Here is a 24,080-nt window from a genome sequence, read left to right as displayed (position 1 = left end):
GGACCGCTCAGCCCGCCGGCCAGAAATGGCTGGCGGATCGGGCTTTACGTGAAACACAAGCCCGTGGACTCCTGGATCAGTAGAGGACCACCCTGGAAGAATTTTTTTTTGAGTGTGTAATAAAGTTGTTTCCATCCATCCATCTTCCTGGCAGTATTTCACATTGGGACCTCTTTACGCTGCATAAAATTGCTGTCTCTTTTCTTGTATAGTATTTCTGAAGTAAATCTTAGATAGATAAATGACAAGAAATTCAACTCTACTTTTGTGATGGACGGGCACAAAAACACACATGAGCATACAAACACTGTCTGAAGCTCACTGATGGAGCGAGCTTTACAAGAATGACTCTTAGTGCCCATAATTAAATTGAAGCTACTAAATAACTAGAATACAGGGCCCCTGTTGCTATGCATTCCCAATATTAACTGAAAATCTTCTCCCTGTATGCTACTATGGAAGATCGTTAACAATGGGTTGCAATAATAGAAATTACATGGACCTCAGCGTACATTTCGATTCAAACTCCGCAGGTTGCCCCTACGCTTAGCTGTTGGCGCTAACTTGTCAGCCGAACATATGTAAACCTTTGTCAAAAACTTGTAGCCCAAGGGGTTTTCTTCTAAGCCGCCTAGCGGTGCTCCTGTAGCATTCGTAAAAGTCCTAGCTGTTGATGGGATACGGCCATAATTCTTCGTACCTTCAGGAGATTTTGAACACTAGGGATGCATTGCAGGCCACACGGTGCGGCTCAGAAAAAAAAAAGAAACCTTGGCTGAAAACTTTTCACAAATGAGGTACGTACCAGTAAATGACTCTCCTTACCCTCTGCAGATCCTTACTATTCTGTTCGTAAGCCTTTAAAGAGGATTTTCTGCTCGGAGAAAAACCGCCGGACGACAAATTCCTTAGCACAGCGGCTTACGTAGATTAAACGGTCATTTAGCTAAAACAATAAAACTGCGGGTTGAGATGAGTTCGTCCTCTATGAAACGCATCGTTTTGCCGCCTTTCCCCGTCGGGAGTGTTCGATGTACACGAACGCTCTGGAGCAGGAAGATTCCGCAGTCAAAAACTAACAAGTAAAAAAAAAATCACAGGAAAACACCAAGCTAGCCCTTACAAAAAAGTTTTAGACAGTCTATAGAAAGTTTATAGACGTCTGTCTATAAAGTGTATAGACTTCTGTCTATAAATTCTATAGACTGTCTACAGACAAATCCTAGAGAACAGTCTATAGGCAATGCAAATGCCATAGACAGTGCCAGCCTATTTTGTTTGCCTTGTTCTCATTTCCCTGTACCACGCTGACTAATCCTCTTATCTGAGTTTTTCAGGTCCACCCAGCGCCAACCCCCCGTCGCAGCCCCTTCAAAGCCTTTGTTCATTACACACCCCCCGGATATAAGTTTTTACACTATAGCAGCTTAACGAATCAAGATTCACCTCCCTCCCCTTCCTGACACGCATCCCCTCTCACACCACTTTCCTTCCCCACCCCCGGGGCCTTCCTCCTCGGAGCGAAGGCCCTATTTAATCCCTGCCAATGATGAACGCTTTGCCCAGACGAAGACAAGTCCCCTTGTCGAAACGTTGGCTCAAGCAACCTGAGGTTTTCCCCTCCCTTGTTCATTTTGTGATAGACAGTCTATAGAAAGTCTATAGACGTCTGTCTATAAAGTTTATAGACTTCTGTTTATAGTCTATAGACTGTCTATAGACAAATCCTAGAGAACAGTCTATAGGAAATACAAATGCCATAGACAGTCTATAGACAATCTATGGATTTATGGCCATACACTTTTAGTAGACTTTTGTCTATAGACAGTGTATAGACTAAAAATAGACAAAAAGCAATATCTATAGGAAGTCAATAGAGTCAATAAGAAGTCCACAGACTGTCCATAGACCATTTTTTTAAGGGGGTTGTAATAAAATCCACGTACTTTTCCCACCATTTCCTGGCCGGATGCACGATTGCAGCAACAGATCGGCCTCTGTGTTACGTTATGAAACTCCACAAGAAAAGCGATACGTAACTCTCTCTTACCAAACCCACGGCGGCATGTGTGCACAATAGGCAGGCAGCCCGGCGAGCTGCTTTCTTTTGAGCCGCCCACCTGGTTCATCTACCAGCTCCATTGTCTTCACGTGGAGAGCTCCCGGATCAGCCGGATCGATACAGTGCAGTGACGTCGCAGCCTCGAACCGCTGTCGTTGTCATCGGCTGCGAGTTCCATCCTCGGCGGTCGGGTAGAGAAAACGTATTGAAGCCGTTACGGAACGGATAGTGAGGACCTTGGCGTCCGAAGGAAAACGAGCAAGACCATTAGTTTGGTTTGGTTTATTGGGGTTTAACGTCCCGAAGCAACTCAGGCTATGCGGGACGCCGTAGTGAAGGGCTCCGGAAATTTCGACCACCTGGGGTTCTTTAACGTGCACTGACATCGCACAGCACACGGGCCTCTAGAATTTCGCCTTCATCGAAATTCGGCCGCCGCGGCCGGGATCGAACCCGCGTCTTGCGGGTCAGCAGCCGAGCGCCGTTACCACTGAGCCACAGCGGCGGGTTGAGCAAGACCTCTGGGAAAAGCCGCTATGACCCCGATGAACATGACTTTGTCATGATGATCTCAGTATTTTCTGAATACAATCGAATCACATATGTTGGAGGTGCGGAGTTCGATCCTCAGTGCCGCCGGATATTGGTTTTAAATAGGTTTTTGAGGAAAGGAAATGACGCAGTAACTGTCTCACATATCTCGGTGGACCCCCGAACCGCGCCGCAAGGGAAAAGGTAAAGAAGGGAGTGAAATAAGAAAGGAAGAAAGAGGTGCCCTAGTGGAGGGCTCCGGAATAATTTCAACCACCCGGGGATATTTCATGCGCACTGACACCGCACAGCATACGGGCGCCTTTTGCGTTCCGCCTCAAAGGGCCTTGGACTCACATCCGAACAGATCAAATGCATGCTAGCCTTATAGCTCACTGGGCAAGCCCACTTTGTGTCTTTAGAACAAAATGGACTAAAACAGACATCATCCCAGTCGAATCTCGACAATTCGAAATCGAAGGAGAGAGGAGGAGGAGGAGCAAACATTTATTGTAGCACTGTATTGAATTGGGAAGGGAAGCTGTGGATGGACGTTGACCTGGGTGGCAGTCTCTATTCCGGTACGCCATTGGCCGCCGCCGTTGCCCATGCTCTCTGGACCAGGGCCCGCTGGGCCTCCAGGTCCGAGCTGGAGAGGGCAGCCTCCCAGCCCTCCCTAGTTGGCTGATTTATAACTGATATATTTGTTTGGCAGGCCCACACCATGTGGTAGAGGTCAGCATACTGCCCGCAGAATTTGCACCTGCCCGTGAATGTCGGGTCCACGTGTTTCAGTACGGCGGGATTTAAGAAAGACCCGGTTTGGAGACGTCTGAGGTGGCACTCCTCGGTTCTGTCGAGACCCTTGGCGGGTCCCGGCAGTACCCTCCTGCAGAGGCGTAAATGGTTTGTGATATCTGCGTAAGAGATTAGCGGAATCGGTATGAGTGCCGCGGCAGAACCGGGGAATTGAGTGGAACATGGGGGAGGGAACGTTCGGGCAGCCGCGTAAGCGGCCTCGTTTCCCTCAACCCCCTGGTGAACGGACACCCATACTGTCTGTTTTTTACTCATAGCCGAATTCGAATTGCTCTCAAATGCCAATAGTATTCTGCGGGCGAGCGGCGCTATCCTACCCCGCACGTGATTTCGGCAGGCCTGCTGCGAGTCCGACATTATGTATACGCTGCGTCGGAGTGGGTGGCGGCCAGTGCAATCGCCACTTCCTCCAGAAATTTGTTCGTTTCATGCCTCCTTTTAATTAAAGAGTCATTGATGGCAATTTGTTTGCCTGTATCGGTCGATTACCGCGTTATGAGAACCAAGGTGTTACACATATTAAAATGCAGCTTTCATGAACTAGAAAAGGCAAAAATTTAAATATAGGTGCCATCATCACCGGTCGATTTCGGAAGCAAACTACGATGAGTCGACGCGGTATTTTGGCATAAATCTCAGGGCCTAGGCTGCACCCCCATCACTTCGGAACGGTGATCACGGAGTCCTTTTCGGTGCCGACGGACGAGTTTGAATGTATTGGAGGGAAAATTTATCAAGACAATTTTTACAGCAATAAATGAATCTTTTTCTAACTGAAAAATATTAGCGTTCATGACCACTCAGATACGAACACAGCGCTTACTCGCAAATGAAGATTTTTAATTATTTATTAAACCTCTCCCCAAAAACATGCACCCACCTACTACGAACCCCGCCGCAGAGCTCGCGCACGGGCACTCCACAAACACTGTGGCATGGAACCCTATGCCGTTTGGGTGGGTGCTGCATGCACGGGCGAGGACGCGGTTGTAGCCATCACGAACTCCTCCCTTCAACCGATTGCCACCCTTCACATATCCCCTACTGCTACTTCGGAGGAGGCCGATGAGGCCGCCATTGCCCTGGCCATCACAAGCACGGAGGCCCGATATATACTATCCGACTCTAAAACTGCCATACTAAATTTTGCTCGCGCGAGAGTTCACGTCCCTCCTTGCATTTCGCATACTGAACTCCCTCGCCGCACACCCGCCCGCCACATGGAGCTGATATGGATGCCTGGTCACTCCGGGAATCCCGGAAACGAGGCCGCCAACGCTTTAGCCTGAGGTTCTCTCAACCGAGCACCGGCGGCATCCGATCTGGAGCTCTCGCGGGAGCGCATGCACTCATTCAGTGAAATGACACAGGCCTGCAAAGCCGATCGTCGGCTCTACCCTCCACCTCATCTCTCCCTCGACAATTATCATCAGACACTTTGAAGGCGGCTTCAAACACGCACTTTACCCTCCCTCATATTGGCTTGCGCTATCACTAGGTCCACACAAACCCTTCCTGTACCCTCTGCCACCACACTGAAGTCACTCTCGACCATATCCTTTTCCTCTGCCCGGCGGATCCTCCACCTCGGGGCCTGGAGCACCTTACCACTTGGGAGGCTTGGGAGACCCTACTGCGCTCTGAGGACCCGGTCAAGCAAGCCATCGCCGTAGGCTGGGCTGCCAGCGTCACGAGCCTCCGGGACATGAACGTTTGAGTGCAGTGGGGCCGTGCGGGGGCCCACGGTCCTGTGTGTCCCAAACTCCTCTGTTGCAAATAAAGTTTTCACCACCACCACCTATTCAGAGGTTTCAATATATCAACGCGTAATAAAAAGGCAGAGAATCTATTTTACTAAGAACAAGACTTGGTTGAAGCTCTTCTCAGCCATTCTTCTCTAGGCACACCCCAGACCGGCATAGACTGACGGAGGCGGAAAGTCTGCAGTGCCACCTGATGGGGAGACTTTACGAAAATAATTGAATGTCTTTCTGCGAAACTGCCCATCTAAAACATTCATTTTAGTGTAGCCTCTTTCAATTTTATCGCTAACTGAAAAAGCTGCAGCCCAAGAGAAAAGCGCTTACTGGACTCTCCTCCTGTGTTTGGCCGACCGAAGTGGCATGCATGACGTCTAAGCAAAAAGACATCCCGACCGTTAGAAAGACACACAAGCAACGCTGAGCATAAATCTAGTGTACGAAGGGATGTACACCTGTCAGAACTTTTCTGTTAGCGGGAAACTCTATAGAAGGTGTTTATTTTCTTCTGTGTTCGTCTTTCTGAACCACATCAAAAGGTTCGGAATCGAAACGTGGATTTCAGGCTGGCAGGCAAATGAGAAGCCGTAGTTCGGAAATCGATACTGCTGCCCACTACAGAGCTACCTAATGAAAGAAAGAACAGATAACAAGGTTTGCCGCTAAGGGTGGTTCCCAAAGGCATTGTACTGGCCGGGGTTTGAAGTAGCGTTCCTAATTCTAGTGTTCGTTCGATCGTTACAAACACGGTGTATCCTCCTCAATACATTCCCGCAGTGCTACATGTATCTGTCTTGAGGAAAAGTAATTCAAAGGAGAAAAAGACGAACCAACATTGTACCGCAAAGATTTCTGCATTCCGCGGCTCCTGGTGCAATTTCGAGCAGTGCTTCTTTGATTATGCCTGGTTCTTGTAACTGCCTTGGGGTCGATACTGTCAAGACTTCAGCTGCGCGCCATTAGAAGGGTCCCTTCCAAAAGGGGAAGGACGTTCATTTAAAGGACTTTGTTTGTTCATTTAAAGGACTTAAGTCGATAGCAACGATGAACGGAGAAGTGGTTTGCTCGGCAATGGATGAGCCGATAAAACGATTGTTACATAAGAGCAGCAAGTGAAAACACGTCGCTGCTATAGTATCAGAATCCAGGTTTGCGCCATGGCTTACTCGTAGAAAGTCCTTCGAAATTAGAAAACTTGAAGATTTCTCTATTATGTCATTGTAGTACGATAACGAGTAGGTAAAAATAATCTACAAGCACGAGTGTAAAGACTGATGACAGATACTTTTTATAGAAAACGAAACGGCCATCTTCGGTTCGAGTACTTGTTTACCCTTATATTGTACATTTCATTTCTACTAGTTTTGCAAAAACCGGTGACCTAAAGTAACAATTCTAAGTAAAATGCAAATTCACGGGCATATATTACCCTTTTCAAGTAGGTAAGATTTTCTCAGTTTTGAAAATGCAGTTTTCGACCTTTCCTTATTTATTAAGGCGAAAGCCTTTAATGCCTCATACTGTCGTTAGCAGACGCGTCGGCAGGAATGTCGAAAGACGCGTCGGCAGGAGTGTCGACAGACGCGTCGGCAGGAATGTCGACAGACGCGTCGGTAGATTTGTCCGCCTTTCGGCGTCACTGCTTAAAAAGAAACGGCGCCGAGGGTGGGAGTCGAACCAGGGCCTTTGGCATTTGAAGATGCTACCACTCCGCCACGAAGGCTCAAGGTTCCAGCATGAATAAAGGCACATCTAGTGAATGCATAGGTGTCATAAATAAAAGAAAAGGAATAGAGTCAAGAAAAAGAAAATAAAAGTAAGAAAATAAGCAAAAATAAAAACAAAAAATAGGATATGAAAATAAAAATAAAAAAAACAATAAAAACAAGAAAAGGAGCAAAAATAAAAAAAAATATGGAAAATAAAAAGTAAATAAAAACAAACAGCGCCAGGAAACGCTTTCGCCTTGCAGCACTTTAGAGAGCCAAAGTGCCCCCTGAATTTTTTATTCTGATCAAGCTGTAGGCTAACAAAAATTTGAATTTGAAAAATATTTAATATGATGGTTTCGGTAGTTTTCACCGGCACAGTTAACAGCCCAAATCAAATTCTGCTTCCAACGGCCACTATTTTTAGCTTTATTATTACGCACATTTCATCCAAATGAAAACAGAAGTAGGCGAATGCGAAGATTAGGTTTCTCCTGCATTGTGCTCGTCTGCATTCAGCACGTATTTGGATAGAAGAATCGTAACTGAGCCGTACGTAAACCTCACTTCTAGGAAACTCCGTTACTATGATGACAGAAAAGAGCAATTTCTAGGAGACTGCAAAGAAATAGATGTAGAAGCAAACTGTCGCCTGAGAAGCACTTCACCATCTCATTCCCGCACTTATGTGAGAGAAGCAAAAACATTGCGTTGGGAAAGGCAGGGAAGCAGACCCAGCGTTTCTTAGGCTGGCAACATTACACGATTTGAGGCAAGGCGTCCTGTAACTGCACCGAAATTTACGCGGCAAGAGTCACCTAGCTCTCTCCTCTTTGGACAAACAATAAAAAAATAATAATCACTGCGGCGACCAGCATTGGGAGAATGCGAAAGCATTGACGCCTCCTCGGCACTCGTCGCCTCTCTAAATCAGTTTTTGTTAATTAATATTACTGAATTAGAGTAATTATCTTATGCTGTAAGTAAAGACCGACTTATTTACCCTGATTATACCTTCAGTTATCTCAATCAACCATTTTGGTTTTTCAAGTTTGGCGCCGTGGTTGCTTTCCCGTCCACTTACTATATCCCCGTCCAGCCTATTCAGCCTCCCATAGTGTTTGCTGATAATTAATTAATTAATTTATGATCAATGAAACTTTTTGTTCGATCAATTATCACTCATCAAATGCATTTCAATTCACTCCAAACTTTATTTTCACTCCTTTGCCTATTTTTCCACTATTTGCCGTCCACGGCTGTTTTCCAGTCCACTCACTATATCGACGTCCGTGCTATTTCGCCGTCTTTTCGCCATTTTTGGTTCTGATTAATTAACTAACCATTCTATCGACATTTTTATCGCTCAGCATCCTCACATAATCGTCTTTCAATTAAAACCACTCGTTTGATGCTACCTCTTTTGAGGACGTCACAACTGCAGCAGACACGTTTTGCGGACGCGTTGGTGACATGACCCCGCCGACACAGCCTAGAAATGCTTCTGCGTTAAAAAGTGAACTTCAAAATGCCTTTCATGCTTACACCTGCTCTCGATGGCAATTCATAGTACAGTCTTTTTAGCCGATTGTTCAAGGCAGGCCAGTTGTCAACGAAAACGTCACGCGTTTTCTATATACCGGGTGTCCCAAAAATGATTGATGGATTTTGAAAATCAATTAAAAAAAAGATGGAATGAGATAGAATTGTATTGTTTGCGGCCTTACGGTTAGGAAATCAGGGAATTTTATCCCTTCAAAATTCAAAATTAGTTTACATTTCCACCAACACGTGGCGCTGCCGGCGATCTGGAACAGGTATAGCTAAAACGGAGCATACCTGAGCTCGTCATTCCGTAGTTCACCGTCTAGCTGATAGCGCGTGCTATTGAGATTGCAATTCCGCTGTACCAATATGGTGTATTCCGTTGAACAGCGGGTGTTTATTGTGTTAGAGTTCCACCGCCTAAAACGAGTCGCAGTTGGATGGATGGATGGATGCGCCCCCTTTGAAACGGGGTGGTGGCAATTGCCACAATGCTCAGCTTTTCTTTCTTTATTATTTTTTTTGTTTACTGTGTTGGCAACTCTCATTAAGATTCGCCATCATCTTTACCTACGGTTTCCTACAATTCTAACCTTATGCCACATCTCTGCTTTTCAGCCACCAATCCTCCAATCGCTATTTGCTAACTTCCACTGCAGATTTATTTACATGACCATTGTTATCTTTAAACCCTAGGACCTCAGAAAGAGTGACTGTGCCTGCAGTTTCCAAAGAAAATACTCGCCACCTGTTGGCGGAAATGTAAACTAAATTTGAATTTTGAAAGGATAAAATTCCCTGATTTCCTAAGCGTAAGGCCGCAAACAATACAATTCTATCTAATTCCGTCTATTTTTTATTGATTTTCAAAATCCATCAGTCATTTCTGGGACACCCGTGACATGCGCAGTGCCGTTCATAACTTCAAAGCAGCCCCTCTTGTCACCGTAGCGACAGACGGTACAGGGGTACACATGCTGTCGCTTGGCTCTGGCGAAGAACAAGAAACTTGGGCGCCTCCACAGGAAACTGAAGTGAGATTAATGAAGGGGGCTCCGTTTGCGAAGTTCCTCTCGTAAACCGCCTCTTTGGATCGAGACAAAAGTTCACCGAGGCCGCTCTGAGAGGCGCTGAATGGAGCTATAGAAAGTGCTCATTCTGTACAAGTGCCTCTATAGATGCGAATCGGATTCACGCGAAGGAACACGAATAAGGATCGCCCCTTTGACCTTTTGCGCATGCGACATTCAACCTAATGTATGATCTCGTCCTTGTTTTCCCGTGTGTGTAAAGTCGAAGCGCAGCTACATACAGAAGAAAAGATAAATTTCTGCGCGGAAATTACGTCGAACGGCGTGCATTTAGGGAGCGCTCTAAAATAAAAAGCCTTTAGCTAGCCCTTTTGTATAAAAAAGGAAATTATAAAACCAGAGCGCGCCTTGCAGTCGCTTATCCATTGAAAGGGTACTTTCGATTTTGCGAGGCAGCTTGAAGGGGCATTATTATTATTATTTTTTTGTTGAATGAGACGGGTCTATAGTGATGGCTCTTCGAGATCTTTTCCGATTTGGTCTGCTAACGCGTTTAATTCCTGGAAGTAGCGTCTGCAGTCTTATTTTTAATGGTGCATTGCGCTGCTCTAAAACATCTCACAGAACCATCCTGGAAAAAAAAAAAGTTAAGAGCGGCACAGATCACATATTGAGCTCGGAGAAAAGAGTTGTTAGTGAAATGGAGAAAAAGTTCCCCAAAAAGAAGCAAAATTAAGTACTTTGGCCATTTTATTTTATCACCGGCAGGAAATGATGCCGTTCGGAGGAATAAAGGAAATCGATTTAATCCCGGCCCACGACTTCTACAGATCTGCAAAGCAGAGCAGAACAATTTTAAAGCAGAGTTTAACGATGTACCTGAATGTTGCGGGTTTCTCGACAATCAGCATATTTAAATTTTCTGAATAAATTCATTGCGTGGAAAATGCAAATCTTTCACGCACGAAGGAAGGACGCCATTACTGTCTAACGCTCTGTTATCCCCTCAGCAAGGTTGTGACGTATGGGAATGGGATGAAGTACGGAGTGAAAGGAGAAAGGAAGAATGATCGAGACATTTCTGTGCGGAGCCCCAGTTCAGTTTCGACTTGCCGGGATTATTTAATGCGCTTTGACATTAGACAATACATGCACATTTTTTTTTGCGTTTCTCCTCTGTCGAAATGCTAAGAGGATGAAAAGTATCTTGCGTAAAAGTTGAATATAAAGACGGTTCACCACTCTGGCCACGGGAACCTGTTTCTGTATGTGGCTCAAAAATAACAAAAAAATGGCGAACCAATTCGGACAAACATTATTTTCTCTAGTTACAGCGACGAAATTTCATTTTCACAGCTTCTGCCAGACACTAAAGAGTCATCTTTCAACTCTTATCCAGGCATCTTATTGAGAGATGTCCACCGAACTCTTATAATAAGTCTGTGAAATTGAACTGCCGTTCGCTGGGGTACTTTGCAGTCGCGTTATTTTAGTTTAGGGCAACAAGAGGGATTTTAAGAGCCACGGAGGCAGTAAAGAATATAGAAGAAAAGAAAAAAGCGAGTCGCAAAAACTTCGCCGGCCGGTCCCCGTCAAAGACAGCTGCTTCGTGGCGATATCGTGGAAATCGGCTTTGCCTCCATGGTGGCATAAATGTAACTCTCGGCCTTCGGTAGCGATCATCTGTGGATGATGGAAAGGAGGAGAACTGAGATTTGCAGAGGTGCTATACCACTATCGAAGAAAAAAACAGGGTTGAGAGAGCCGCTTATGAGACGGTGTTCATAAATGATTTAAGGATGCAATTCCTCGCAAACGCTCTCGTTTCACGACGGATGACGGGCGAGAAAAGCAGCGAGCAATGACGTCCCCCTATTTGGCGTGTCCAAAAGGTATTTTCACGAGGTTCTTCAGCATTTTTTATAGGCGTTCCTAAGTGGTATACCTTTAGGTGGGTAACTGTACGCAATTCAAGGAAAGGCTGTACTATTTGAACGCATATTGTAACCGCGCGAATGACAAGGACCGAAGAAAAAAACAGACAGGACAGAGTGTGTAACTTCAACTGAGTTTCACTTCAGAGACACGTCACATTTATACATTCGTCGTGATCACACCTGGTAACTAAAAAACAACGATTGCAAAACACTGTTCTGATGGCGTATGTGTCAGAAATATCCATTTAGATATGCGAGCTCTTTTTTTAAATAGCAAGACTGATGTTTTGCTGAAGCACAACTGCAATTTTTTTTTCCGTATGCTTCGAAAATTTTTTCAGCTCATTTGGGACGCGAACTTTCTGAAAATCCTCGTTTCGCGAAACTAATGCGTGCGGTAATAGCAGTGGCGAGAATGGTTGACCAGTTCACCTCCCCCGCCAGTGAGTTTTACTCTTGCGTGGTGCTCCTGTAGTCTGACGTTAATGCAACGTCCGGTTAGTCCTATGTAGAATACTCCTGTCCTGTGGAAAATACTACAAATGCTAAAGGGAGTTCAAATGCTAACACATTAGAAATACCTTGTAAATCATCACCAGTCACAAAGCTATCTGCTAGAATGCATTTTGGCAGAAGTTTTACGCAACATTTCGGGGGTGTATCAGAAATTTTCGCTGGTAGTAGTTTGGTACTTACTTCTTTGCTAAGAAGTAATAAGCAGCAAACATTACTTGTTTGGTAATGCCTTCACTATCGTTTGTGACTACAAGCTCCTGACCAGTTTGTTTCATTCAGACCAGGCCGTTCAGCAAATGGCCGTGGCACGCATTCAACGTACGCTGCTGCTATTGTCGGCATCGGCATAATCAGATTTGGAGTATCGAAAGATAACAACGATGCTCACGCATCCATGGAGTATGTGCTGCACACGATAGCACTGGATGACCTTGTTGTGTCCGCTAATCAGATAGCGGATACAAGCGCTTACAGGATTCTCCGGAAAGTAATGAGGTGGACTCAGCAAGGTTGGCCTATGAAGCTGAGCGATCACCAGCGTTTCCAGCCATTTTTCTGTCGTAGACACGAGCTTACTCTGAGTAATATGGGCTGGTTTACTGACGTCACCGTGCCATTTTGCCGGAAGCTGCTCGCTTATACATATTAGCAGAATTACATGACATACACCATGCCATGACGGCAATGAATGGCCTTGTCTCCTCTGTTTTCTGGTATTCGGATTTGGACCAGGATAATAAGAAGCTTGCGAGGAATTTATTTCTCGCATTTCGTGTAATGTTTGCTGCTACCTCCGGTGCAGAATTATTTGAGCTGGCCAGCGCTCAACCGCCGTTGCTCTCGCCTGCGCATGGGCTACGCGGGACCACTTGAAGGCGACATGATCCTTGTTTTTGTACACGCGGAGGTGAAAGGGATTGAGGCTCTGCCTCTGAAATCTGTGACGGCAACTGCTGGATCCCTATGTGGTATTCCGCGCGATTCGGCTTGCCACATGCTTTCGTGTCAGGCAATGGTCCGCAGTTTTTGAGTGCGTTAACAGCACGGTTCTTGCCGCATAACCACGTGCACCATCGACCACATCTCATTACCCCCTAGTCGAATGGTTTGGCTGAGCGTGCGGCGCGCACTATCAAAGAAGGGCTAAAGAAAAACCATGTGGGCACAGTGCAGAGTCGCATCAATAAACACGTTTAGCATACGGTGTAACGTGTTACCGTTACCGGTACCGGAGTATCGGGAGCTCGCCAAACGCCAGTGCGCATGCGCAAATCGCCTTGACGGCGCCAGATGGCACCAGGTACCTGGCAGCTGCGCGCACGCAAGCAGCATCGGGACCAATCAGCGCGTGCTCAGCGGCGGTGGGCGGGCTCCCTGAACTCCGGTAACGGCAACACGGTACACGTTATGCTAAGGTGTCTAATAACTTCCTGCTGCGGTACAGGGTCAAGCCAGCATAGAACGGCAAGTCGCCTGCGGAGAAAGTGCTCTGTTTCAACACCCAAACTCGGTTGTCAGCCCACTTTCTATAGGAGAGAGCGGAGATCGTTTCACCGGCCAGACCCTCTTTCAGCCTTCCTCGTCTGGAATGACCATCCGGTCACACCAATATGATTCATCCGGCAAGCGGTGGTCACCCGGCACTGCAACGGCGACTTCAGGCAGTCAGTTGGTCACGGTGAACACGTCCAAGGGACTGCGGCGTCGGCACGTCGACGACTCGGCCACGACAGGCCGAGCCAGTGAGACCGATGCCAGTGAGACCAAAACTTTGTTAGGCGATGCCAGGGTGATCGTAAGCTCAGCTGTCCCTAACCAGTCAATGACGGCAAAGGAAGCTCATCCCCAGCAAAGGTCATTCCCCGGAGCTCCAAACGCAAGAGGAAGCCCTCAGACTGCCTTGTCTTTTGGGGGGCAGGAGGATTGTATCGTTGTTGTTGTTGTTGTTGTCCTCAAGAAGATAATTGCGCGTACCCACTGCGGAGGATTGGCCAAGACACAGGCGGCCATTGACAAGTGTTCAAAACTGTATCGCCAGCCTGGCTCACCTAGGCATGAGATCGCTGCCTTGTCTTTCTCTCTAACGCCATATAAGGCCGGAGAGATACTCATTGAACATTGCATTGCGCCACCTTGCTAGGCTTACGCCTCCCTCTACTTCACGCCAACTCAGCCATGCGTGCATAAACTCGAAAGTTTCGAGTTAAGTGGAGCTCGTCAACCACTGCATGCTCCGTCCCTAATCTATGTTAGAGCCGCGAATTATACATCGTAACACACATATTCGCACCCATGCGCTGATTAGCTCATCCACTGCAGTAAGCTCCGCATACGTAATACAAATGTAATTACTAATTCCGTGCAACCAACACCGCTGTCCAATTATAATTGGATTCACCCTTTTCAAACGCCGTTTTAAAAGAGATTGTGGTCGACCGAGCGCATCCACGAGGTTGGTTCACCGGTTTTTGTTCGCGTTAGATGAAATGCAACGGTTTCAGTTGCAAAGCTTGCGTTTTGTTATTTTTTTTTGCTATCACGAAGGTTAATTACGCAAACACAACCAGAAGCTCTGATAGGGAAGTTGCGCAAAAGACAGGGCCTCCTTACGACATCTGACTGGAAAACTGGAACTGTTCCGTGCAGAGCTGTTTTGTGGCTAAGCTTTTGTACAGCACAACAAAAGCAGGCAGTGTCCTTTCGAAAGCTTCAGATACTGTTCATCTAAGCAATATCGATCTTTATATGATCTTTATTTATTAAGCATTGAATTCTCTTTTCAACTCCCCTTCATTCCCTTTAATTTCGTGTCAATGAAGCAAGGGCCACATTTCACTTTGGTTTTCATTGCTGATTCACGTAATAAAGGAATATGTAGTGTGTCGGCGCACCTCACTCAAGTTGAAGGCAAAATACGAACACCTTTCATCGCTGCAGATACTATGCAAACCTCACAATCACCATACGTTTTCTCCTCAGTGAACCTTATTCGTAATAGACGCTTGGTGGTTTCGGTATTGACCCGCTAAAGCGTCTTCAATTAATTAAGGACTACAGGAGGTTACACTGGAGTATTCAGGGCATCATTTTGAAACCGTTGACGACCTCAGACGACGCTGACGGCGACAAACAGTGCTGTGCTTATCGCCTCTTTCCTATGCACCTCGTTTTTTTTTTTGCGCTGGTTTTCTTATCGAACAGGAAGCTGATGAATCCGGACGGATCGTTTAATTGAGGAGGGTTAATAAAAAAAGAACTGACCTGTACGCATGTATAGGAGTTCTATCCATTTATATAGCGTTCTGTAGCCATATTAAGCGCTTATCGATAACGCTAGCAATCCTGTTGACCTTCGTTATTTACGGCGTGCGAGGTGGTCCGTAAGTACACGCGGAATACTACGTACACTCTCGCTCTAGCAAAAGTGAATGACCTCACGTATTGCCGACAGCAATACGTCAAGCCTTATTTTTCGCATTGTTATGAGCCAACGACTGCGGGAGCACAATTCCAATGCCACACAAAGGCACAGAGATATGGCTTCAGTCCATTACAGCATACGCGGCCACTCACCTCGCCAAGTGTGCGAGCCATTACGAGTAGTCAGAGGGATCGGCTTGAACGACGAGGGATTAAGAGCCAAAGAAAACAGCCCACCGAACAGATGCGTGCGTAAGCTAAACTGTTGTGCTGCTGGAAGGGGAAAAAAAAAAAGAGTTGATAGAAGTACCCTGAATTTTTATCACCATCATGCAAGCCTATAATTTTCTTCCTCTTCTTCTTCTTTCGACTTTTTCCGTGCGGTGAATACGAAAAGACACTGTAACCAGATGGACTCTCAGTGTGCTGTCATCTTCTGCGCTCGCATTTCGTAGAAAATTAGCTTTCCTTGCCTGACGTGCACTGCTCTCAACGCTGTGAATTTGACAGTTGAAATGCAGGCCGATGTTTTGCATCGAATCGAATAAGACCAATGATGGGATGCTTTCTTCGGGGGAAAAGCAGCTGAACGCGCTAGACATGATGAAGTAGGATTAGGTAGTACATTTCTTGATGCTGCAAAATGTCTGTGGGAGTGCCGGTGTAGCGTTCGTCGTACCTGTTTTGTTCCACGTCCTTATCTTTCATGAAACGAAAACGAAAACTCGCTGCGTGGATTGGCTTTTACTGCGCCCTGAAGTGCCTTTGACACAAACAGACCCGGTAGTGAAGCATCTATTCTTTCTGCTGAACTGAGATCAGAAAAATGCAAAGTCTAATAGCGTCGTTTGACCAGAGCAGCAATTTTTGCAGACAGAAATTGAGCACCCGCCACGACGGCTCTGAGGCTGTGCCATTTCACTGCTCACCTCAGTGACTCGAGTTCCATCCCGATTGTGGCGGCCACGGTTCGGTAGAGGGTGAGCGCTGACACGCTCCTTACTTAGTTGTGGGCGTCGTATTAAGTTTATGCCTACAGTAGTTATACATTTCGACGAGTTACGTGCGCATGTATATTGGTGCGATGTAGGCAAAATTTGTTGGGCCACAGCGCTGAGGTTAACCGCATTTTCGGAATTCTAAAAACTGATATCAATATTACTCACGGTGGGCTACACGCCTTTCCATAATTAGGGAGCCTAACAGCTATAGTTAAAAAGTTAATTATTGTTTATTAGTTAACAACCCTGCTATGTTACCTGTACTCTGGTGTTCTACACCGCTGACGACGCTGCGCCGAAAAATGCGCAGCGAAGAGAAGTTTATTTGGACCCAGGAGCATAAAAGGGAGAGCCGTCCCTCTACAAAACAGAAAAAAACACATTACGGCGGCCGATGTCGCCCGATGCAACACACATACATACACTCACAAGCAACGCAAGTGTCCAAAACACAAAGTGTCCAAAGTAAAAGGTTCAGGAGGGGGGGGGGGTCCAAACGCGCGGGGGAAGCACGCGGGAGGAAGACTGCGCACCAATTCCGCGCACAAACATCGCGCACAACACTGGCGCGAAACCTTAGTATGGCGGGAGCCGCGGGAAGTGTTCGTTCTATTATGGAGAGCTTGTACGTAACACTTACGGAATTTTTTTGCAGTGCGCACTGTCACACGGCCCCTGCTTGCGTCGATGAAGCGGGTGCTCCACCGTCGCAGGAACTCTTCTTCTGGCAGCGTCACTCCGTCTAAGCACGCCTGCTGAAACAGGCGTGCTCGCACTCGCTGCAACATCGGGAACATGGCCCGCTGGGGTCGGCTCTGTAAGGAAGCGGCGCTTCTCTGGCGCCACAAAACAAAGGCGCCTCCACACAATAATAGCCGCACAAGCGTATCGCGCGGCCTGGTGCAGGCGACGAGAGAAACAAAAAACATACGCGACATAAGTCGCCAAAACGTTCTTGCCACTATACACTCAAACATGGCGTTGTCGAGAGTCTCGGTCTCGCCGCACTGCGGACACCGCGAAGAGGGTGCGATGCCCCACGCTGCGACGCGGACTCCCGTAGGCAAGGCCCTCCAGCCTCGCAGCCAGTCGAAGTCGCGGACGTCTGGTGGAAGCGTGTGAGACGTCAAGTCTCGCCACCGCACCCGCTTGCTCCGCTCTAGCTGTTCAGGTGTAGCCTCCTGGATGTCAAGGAGCTCGCAAATGCGGGAGGCCTGCGTCTGAGAGACGTCGACCTCGGGCAGGGTGGCGGTGAGAGACTCGGCCGTCCGACAGACATACCGGAAGAACCCCGGTTGCTGTTCGGCTGAAGGACCTACAAGGTGACCAAAAAAGAGGCGCCGCGACGTCCCGAGGAGGTAGGCGAGAAGACCTCTCCCTGGGTAGTCAGTGGCGTTGACCAGGTCGTGGACGCCTCGGACAGAGAGCACGCTGCACATTGTGCGTAGGTTGGGCAGGCTAAACCCGCCCATGCACGTGGCAAGGCGGAGGAGCGCGCGAGCGACGGCCTCCGTCTTTCCCGCCCAGAAAAAACTGCCACAAAGTGTGGCCAAGCGACGCGTTAAAGTGCGCGGCGGGCACGCGACTCGAGCGATGTATTAGAGCTTCGCGCACACGGAATATCTGATGATAAATGCCCGCTCCGACAGCGACAGGCGAAAACGCGCTGCTGCTGCCAGACGCTGCTCTTCGGACGCTCTCAACTGTGTCCACGTTTCGCGGGCTATCTACCCTGAGGAGAGGAACACTACTCCTAGGACCTTAACCGCCGAGACCCACTCTACATCGCCAAGCAGGTCTGAAGAAAAAGCCCCGAAGCGCAGGGTTTGGCTCTTGCCCCTGTTAAGCAGGGCACCGGATAGCTCGCTGTAATTCGAGAAAAGCCGTAAGAACGCTACGTAACTGTCCTCGTCCCGCAAAAACAGGGACACGTCGTCAGCGTACGCGGACACCTTCACCTGACCTTGGCCCGGCAAAGGGAAACCGCGCACAGATGGACTAGCCGCTATGCGACGCAGGAGCGGGTCTAAACATAAAACGAACAACATTGGCGACAGGGGACAGCCCTGTCTAATGCCCCGTTCTATGCTAAAGGGGTCGCTCAACGAGCCATTAAACAACAAACGAGCTGTAAGGCCAGAGTACAGCTGCTCTAGACGCTCCACGAACTCCGCCTGAAAGCCGAAAGCCCCGAGGACGCCGAAAAGGTAGCGGTGCTCGACACGATCAAAGGCTCTCGCCTGATCGAGTGAGACGAAACAACCCGGTATTCCCGTTCTCGAAGTGAACGTGAACAAGTCACGCGTTAGTGCGAGAGACGAGAAAACCGAGCGTCCGGGCACGCTGCAGGTCTGCGCAGGGCTTGCGAGCACCGCTAAAACCTTGCTCAATCTTTTGGCCAGCAGCGGCGCCGCGATCTTGTAATCTGCATTAAGCAGAGTTAAGGCGCTGTTCTGACTCAAAAAGCCAATTTTTAAAAACTGTTGAAAGTCTCAGGCTAAACACGTTGTACACTCGCCACTGGCCGACCTCCAAGGGGCGCCAGTTTTCCCGGCTACATAATGAAAATTGTGACGCAACCTTATGTCGTACGGTTTTCCGGCTGGTGTCATACGATTTTTCGTTGCATATAGCTTACATATGCTAGACAAGTTGGAGGCTATCTTGCGACAGGGATTCGAACCGACGACGTACGCACCTTAAATTGTGTGCCTTCCCAGACTTCCATATCAAAATTGTGATGCAACCGTTCGCGTACAGCGTTCCGGGTGGTGTCATACGCACGCGTGCGTGTGTGCATGTTCGCGTGTGCGTGTGCGTGTGCGTGCGTGCGTGTGCGTGCGTTCTGAGTGCTGGTGTGTTCGTCGTCCGAAAGTTTGCTGTCTGGTGCGCAGCCAATATGCAAAGAAATAAACTCGTACAAAACTTTAATGCGTGTACAAAAAATAGCGTAAACAATGCACCCAGGGACAGCTATGCTGTCGCATTCGCACACGTAAGCAGTCTTAAGGGTCTCTGCCGAATTAAAAAAAAAACTGTGGTGTTGATCAATGATAAATTATTACTGTAACTGTTTTACTATTGAAAGATAATTGCTTATAAACCCCATGTGACCGGTGGGATCCGAACCTACGACCTTTGAATTTCGTGTCAGGTGCTCTACCAGCTGAGCTAAGGCGGCGGCTGTCAAATCATCTGCTTTTGGGGGTATTTATGTTCGCGAGTAACCTAACCCTGAGAGTGTTCACCAGCGCCACCCTCGTCCGTAGCGGCGGACGTAGTACGTCGTAGTACGTCCTATAAGATCGCGAATATCTTGTGGAATATGGTCGAATGGTGAGGGCGGAAGCTGTGCGAGGACCCTCTTATGCTACCTATGGCATCGAGACGGCTGAAACCGAGACCCACGTTTCGCTGCTGAGCCCACAAGGGAAGGAAATTGGGAGGCTCGTTATGAAATACACAGGAAGGAAGCCAACCGTTACTGGAACTAAGGAGCACAAGCGAATGTTTCTGTCTTTCACGTCTATGGCATGAAATTCGAAGGATGTCAGAACGCCGGTGTACGATGTCACAATACATGTAAGCGAATGTGTGTAGACATAAATGATGAAACGTAACGTACTATGACATATGAAAGTCATGAATCGTAGTGGCAGTCATGACTAATACTCATTCTGCAACGTGTAATGACTTAGCACTTTACAGGTAACGCAATATAAGGTGTATAGAGTTGTACAAAGTAAGCGTAGTTATGACGCGTACTCATAGTCATGACACCTGACTCATCACTCCACTTCTGCAACGTAGCGTGACTCAGCACTTTACAAGTAACGTAATGTAAGGTGTATAGAGTTTTTACAAAGTATGTATAGTTATGACTCGTTGTAATAGTCATTACTCATAGCTATTCTGCAACGCAGCATTACTCAGCACTTTAATAGTTCGCAGTCTTAAATGTGTCTGCCGAATTTTATTTTGACGTATTAATTAGACGAAGGGACACTCGCAAAAATACACGTTTCGAGCCACATTAGTGAATGAACCTTTTATCTTGATTGTCCGCTTTGCCATTTACCACCGTTTGATCATTGTACAAGTTAGTAGAAAGAAAACTGGTGATGCCTGTTTGTTCACGCAGACCGACAAAATTGGGCAAATGTAGCATCTCCCAGTTTTTTTGCCAAACTGTTCTTTTTTTTTTCGTGAAAATATATCTTGCGGGTTTATAAATGCCATTTCTGCATAAAATTGTGGAGAGGCACGTGATGTGTAAACTAGGAAATTTTTTAACCTTGACGCAAGAGCCGAGAAACTTCTAGTGGGATAAGAATTTCGCTCGAAATCCTCAGAAAAGCAGTGAGAATGTCCATAGGCTATAGGATCGCCAACTGTCCGAACTTTATACTTTAATGGCGACAAAGCGCTGCTGCTCCTACAGGTACTGCAACTCTCAGCAGTCTCACAGCACGAACTGGGAGGGCGCATATACCGTCCGCCATATCTGTGCCCCATTAAATACCAAAACTAGCCAGCCAAACCAGCGGCTATATGCGTCTGCTATAAGCCCTTGACTTGGCTACGAATCGCCTTATATAGAGATACCAACGCCCCGGTTCTGGCCTTAATTCGGCGAATCAATTTGTTCGGTCTACAAATGCCAGCCTCGCTTGGATGATGATGATGATGATGAAGTTTAATGCTACATAGGCAGCCTGAAAAAAAAAAGAACTGAATGGCAGTAATTATTTCTGTATCCTCAAGTTAAGGTCAACTACCCATTTTTCAAGCATTTCGTTCCAATGAAACCAAGCACTAGGCCAGGGGAAAGCATGTATCCCTTCGTATTACCGGTGAGTAGCCGATGGCACTTGGGATTGAAATCCCAACTTCCACAATGCGAGGCGGATGCTGAAAATACTAGCCAACCACACGGTCTCGCTTGGAGTACGTGGCTGACCCAGAGCTATTTTTACTGGGGGGTGGAAAGAAGCGTATACGCCTCCTCACGTGATATCAATTTCTCTAGGTGAGTATGACGCTCAGCCCGCCCAAGATTAGGTGTAACGCATTTCCACACATTAATGTTCAGGATATAACCGGGTGGGTGTCCGAGATGCGTGAATGGGGAATAGTCTTCCCCATATACCTTTATGAATATAATTGAAAGGTTACTCCACATACTTTGCTCATTTTTTAAAATCTGAAAAATGGTTGCACTTCGTTAAGTAGACTTCTAAAAAGTTTAACATTAGTTCCAGTTACAAGGTGTAATCTTTGTGGAAGGATATGAGTAGTATACAAACGAGAGATGTGAGTACGTCACGCTTGGTGTTCCCGAGAAGAGTTAGGCATTACTTCGGCTCCCAATAAACGGCGAGCGGTATATAGTTACCGTGCTATGCTTTTCCTGTTGCTGCAAACAGCATGCATAAGCGGTAACACATATGTTACTACGCGCTCTCCACAAAGGGCCTCATGCTATGTAACAGCCCTTCCTTCATCAAGACTGAACTTGTACAGTCAGGGATAAAAGTCTCCGGACCACGTGTTCCTCTAACGAAGCCGATAGCTGTGCTATTATTCGGCGGCTGGAGACCACACTTGTGGAGGTAAAAGTTAAATTTTTGGTCTTTCATCTCCACAAGTGCGGTCTCCAGCCGCTGTCTGATAGTAGAGCTATAAGCTTCGTTTGAGGAACACGTGGTCCGGAGACTTTTGTCCCCGACTGTACACTTGCCCAGGGAGCCCCTCAGAACTGGAACCGCGCCGTGAGAAGAGGGATGGAGAGCGTGGAAAGGGGAAGTGGAAAAAGTGTAGGTACAAAAAATCACAAATGGCCTTCAACGCGCTTGTATAGGTCAAATGACTTGCGCTCGGGATTATTCCAATCAAAAAAGACCTGTGGGTCGTATAAAACGCTATTGGAACCTATTGCAATCGCACTGGCTCCAGTTGGTTCCGGTAGTGTTTTCGAGAGTTTCGGCAGGCCTTTTTCATTGAGATGGTCTCGCTACTCATCATACGCGTGCCCACTGCGTGTGTCCCTGTGGTATAACATGTGAGATTTGGTGCACTAGTGGCTTCGAATTTTTCCGCCATGCAAATGAGGTGGGTCGCGCTGCAGGACCTGCAATGCCGTTTTCAGACGGAGCACTTCATTGCCGCCGATTCAGCTTGGCAAGAAGCTATTTTAATTAATAAACTGCAGCCGTTGACAGCTAGCAGACCATGCAAACCCGCTGCGTATTACACAACAGGCCTAGTGAACGAAGCCCATGCCGCGAACGCATACTGAGAACGACGGCTGGGGCATGACAGTAAAAAAGGGGCACAAACGCTGGATATATCTAGCACGCCTGAATAATACATGACCAGAATCACGGAATGTTTGTATTCCGTAATCGTGTTCATGCATTAGAGAGGCGTTCCCGCGTCTCTCTGGCCAGAGAACTCGTTTCGCCAGCTCATCGTTTGTCATCGCTGCGCACGAATGGAACGCTGTGTGCAGTTCACTTATTGCGTGCACTGCTGATGAAGGCGCAGTGAGGCCATAATTTCACGCTGTCGTCTTCCCCACTGTTGCACGGTACTACGATGGCAAAGTGAAGGTGCGAATCATGATAGCTGAGTTCAGATTGGTGACCCCCGCCTACGAGAGGAATTCTTCAAGGCACTTCTTGCTGTGTGACAGCAGATGAGTCAACCAAGAGGCAACGACACGGTGCCGAAACCCAGTGGTAGCGGCGAGGATCACCGCGTTTTCGATTTTTTTTTTGTGTGTGTGGGAAGGAAGGCTGCATACCTTACTTCGCCAATGATCAATTACGGTGAAGGGGACAACGACCTGATCGTTCCGGTGGGGAACAAAGCGTCTTGCCTTTCCCTGTGCTGGAGGACGACCGCGGCAAATGGAAGGGGACATTCCCTTCCCGCTGAACGCAATGTTCCGAATATAGATACCTTTGTAGAAGTGTTGACGCATTCTTCCTAACGACCTTGGTCAGCGACCAGGTCTCAAGCGGGGTCTGTAATTCCTGCGGCCTTCCTCCTGTTTATCAGAAGAGCAGTGGTGACGTACGTGTCTTGAGGGCGGGGCCGAAATGTGCGGCCTGCTTTTCACTGGACACAGTTCAAGTAGCCACATTCCTCAGCTAGGGATCTCGGCGTCGCATACCCGATTTAACGTGCCAAGTGCTCTGTATTCGTCTGCGTGCCATTTTCGGGCGCTCTCAAGTTTTCTCATGGGCTTTTACATTTCTGTAAATGAGTATACAATGGACTTCTGTGCAGTTCTTTTCGCAGCCTTTCTGCTCTCTGTACTGCCACATCAACTCAGTGAGCATTGACCTGCAGACAGGTGATAGTGACAGGAGGTCCAAGAGCACATCAACTCCATCAACACGCAGGCGTGCGAAATAAGGACCTATGTTGGTCCTTCGGTTCAGGCAGCTTGCTTTTCGCCAAGTATGCGCAGATTCTGAATGCATCCTTCTAATACACGTCACAGTCGTGCCTATTCTTTGATTTCATTATCTTTAGTTCTCTTTACAGCTTCCATGGTCTTTCGCTGGCTCCGGGTTCCATTGCCTTTTCTTATATGAGCTCTAAGGTTTTGGCTACTCAGGAGCTGGAATGCAATAACCGCTGCTTGTAACTTTTCCGAGTTGCACTGTAGACACCAAAGGACAGCTGCGCTGTTCAGATTCTTCATATTCGATTGCGAGAAGAAAATTACAGCGTGGATAT

The sequence above is a fragment of the Amblyomma mixtum genome, chromosome 8 (genome assembly GCF_055824585.1).
Source record: "Amblyomma mixtum isolate Tamu chromosome 8, ASM5582458v1, whole genome shotgun sequence".
NCBI classification, from domain to species: Eukaryota; Metazoa; Arthropoda; class Arachnida; order Ixodida; family Ixodidae; genus Amblyomma; species Amblyomma mixtum.
This window is presented reverse-complemented; position numbering follows the sequence as displayed.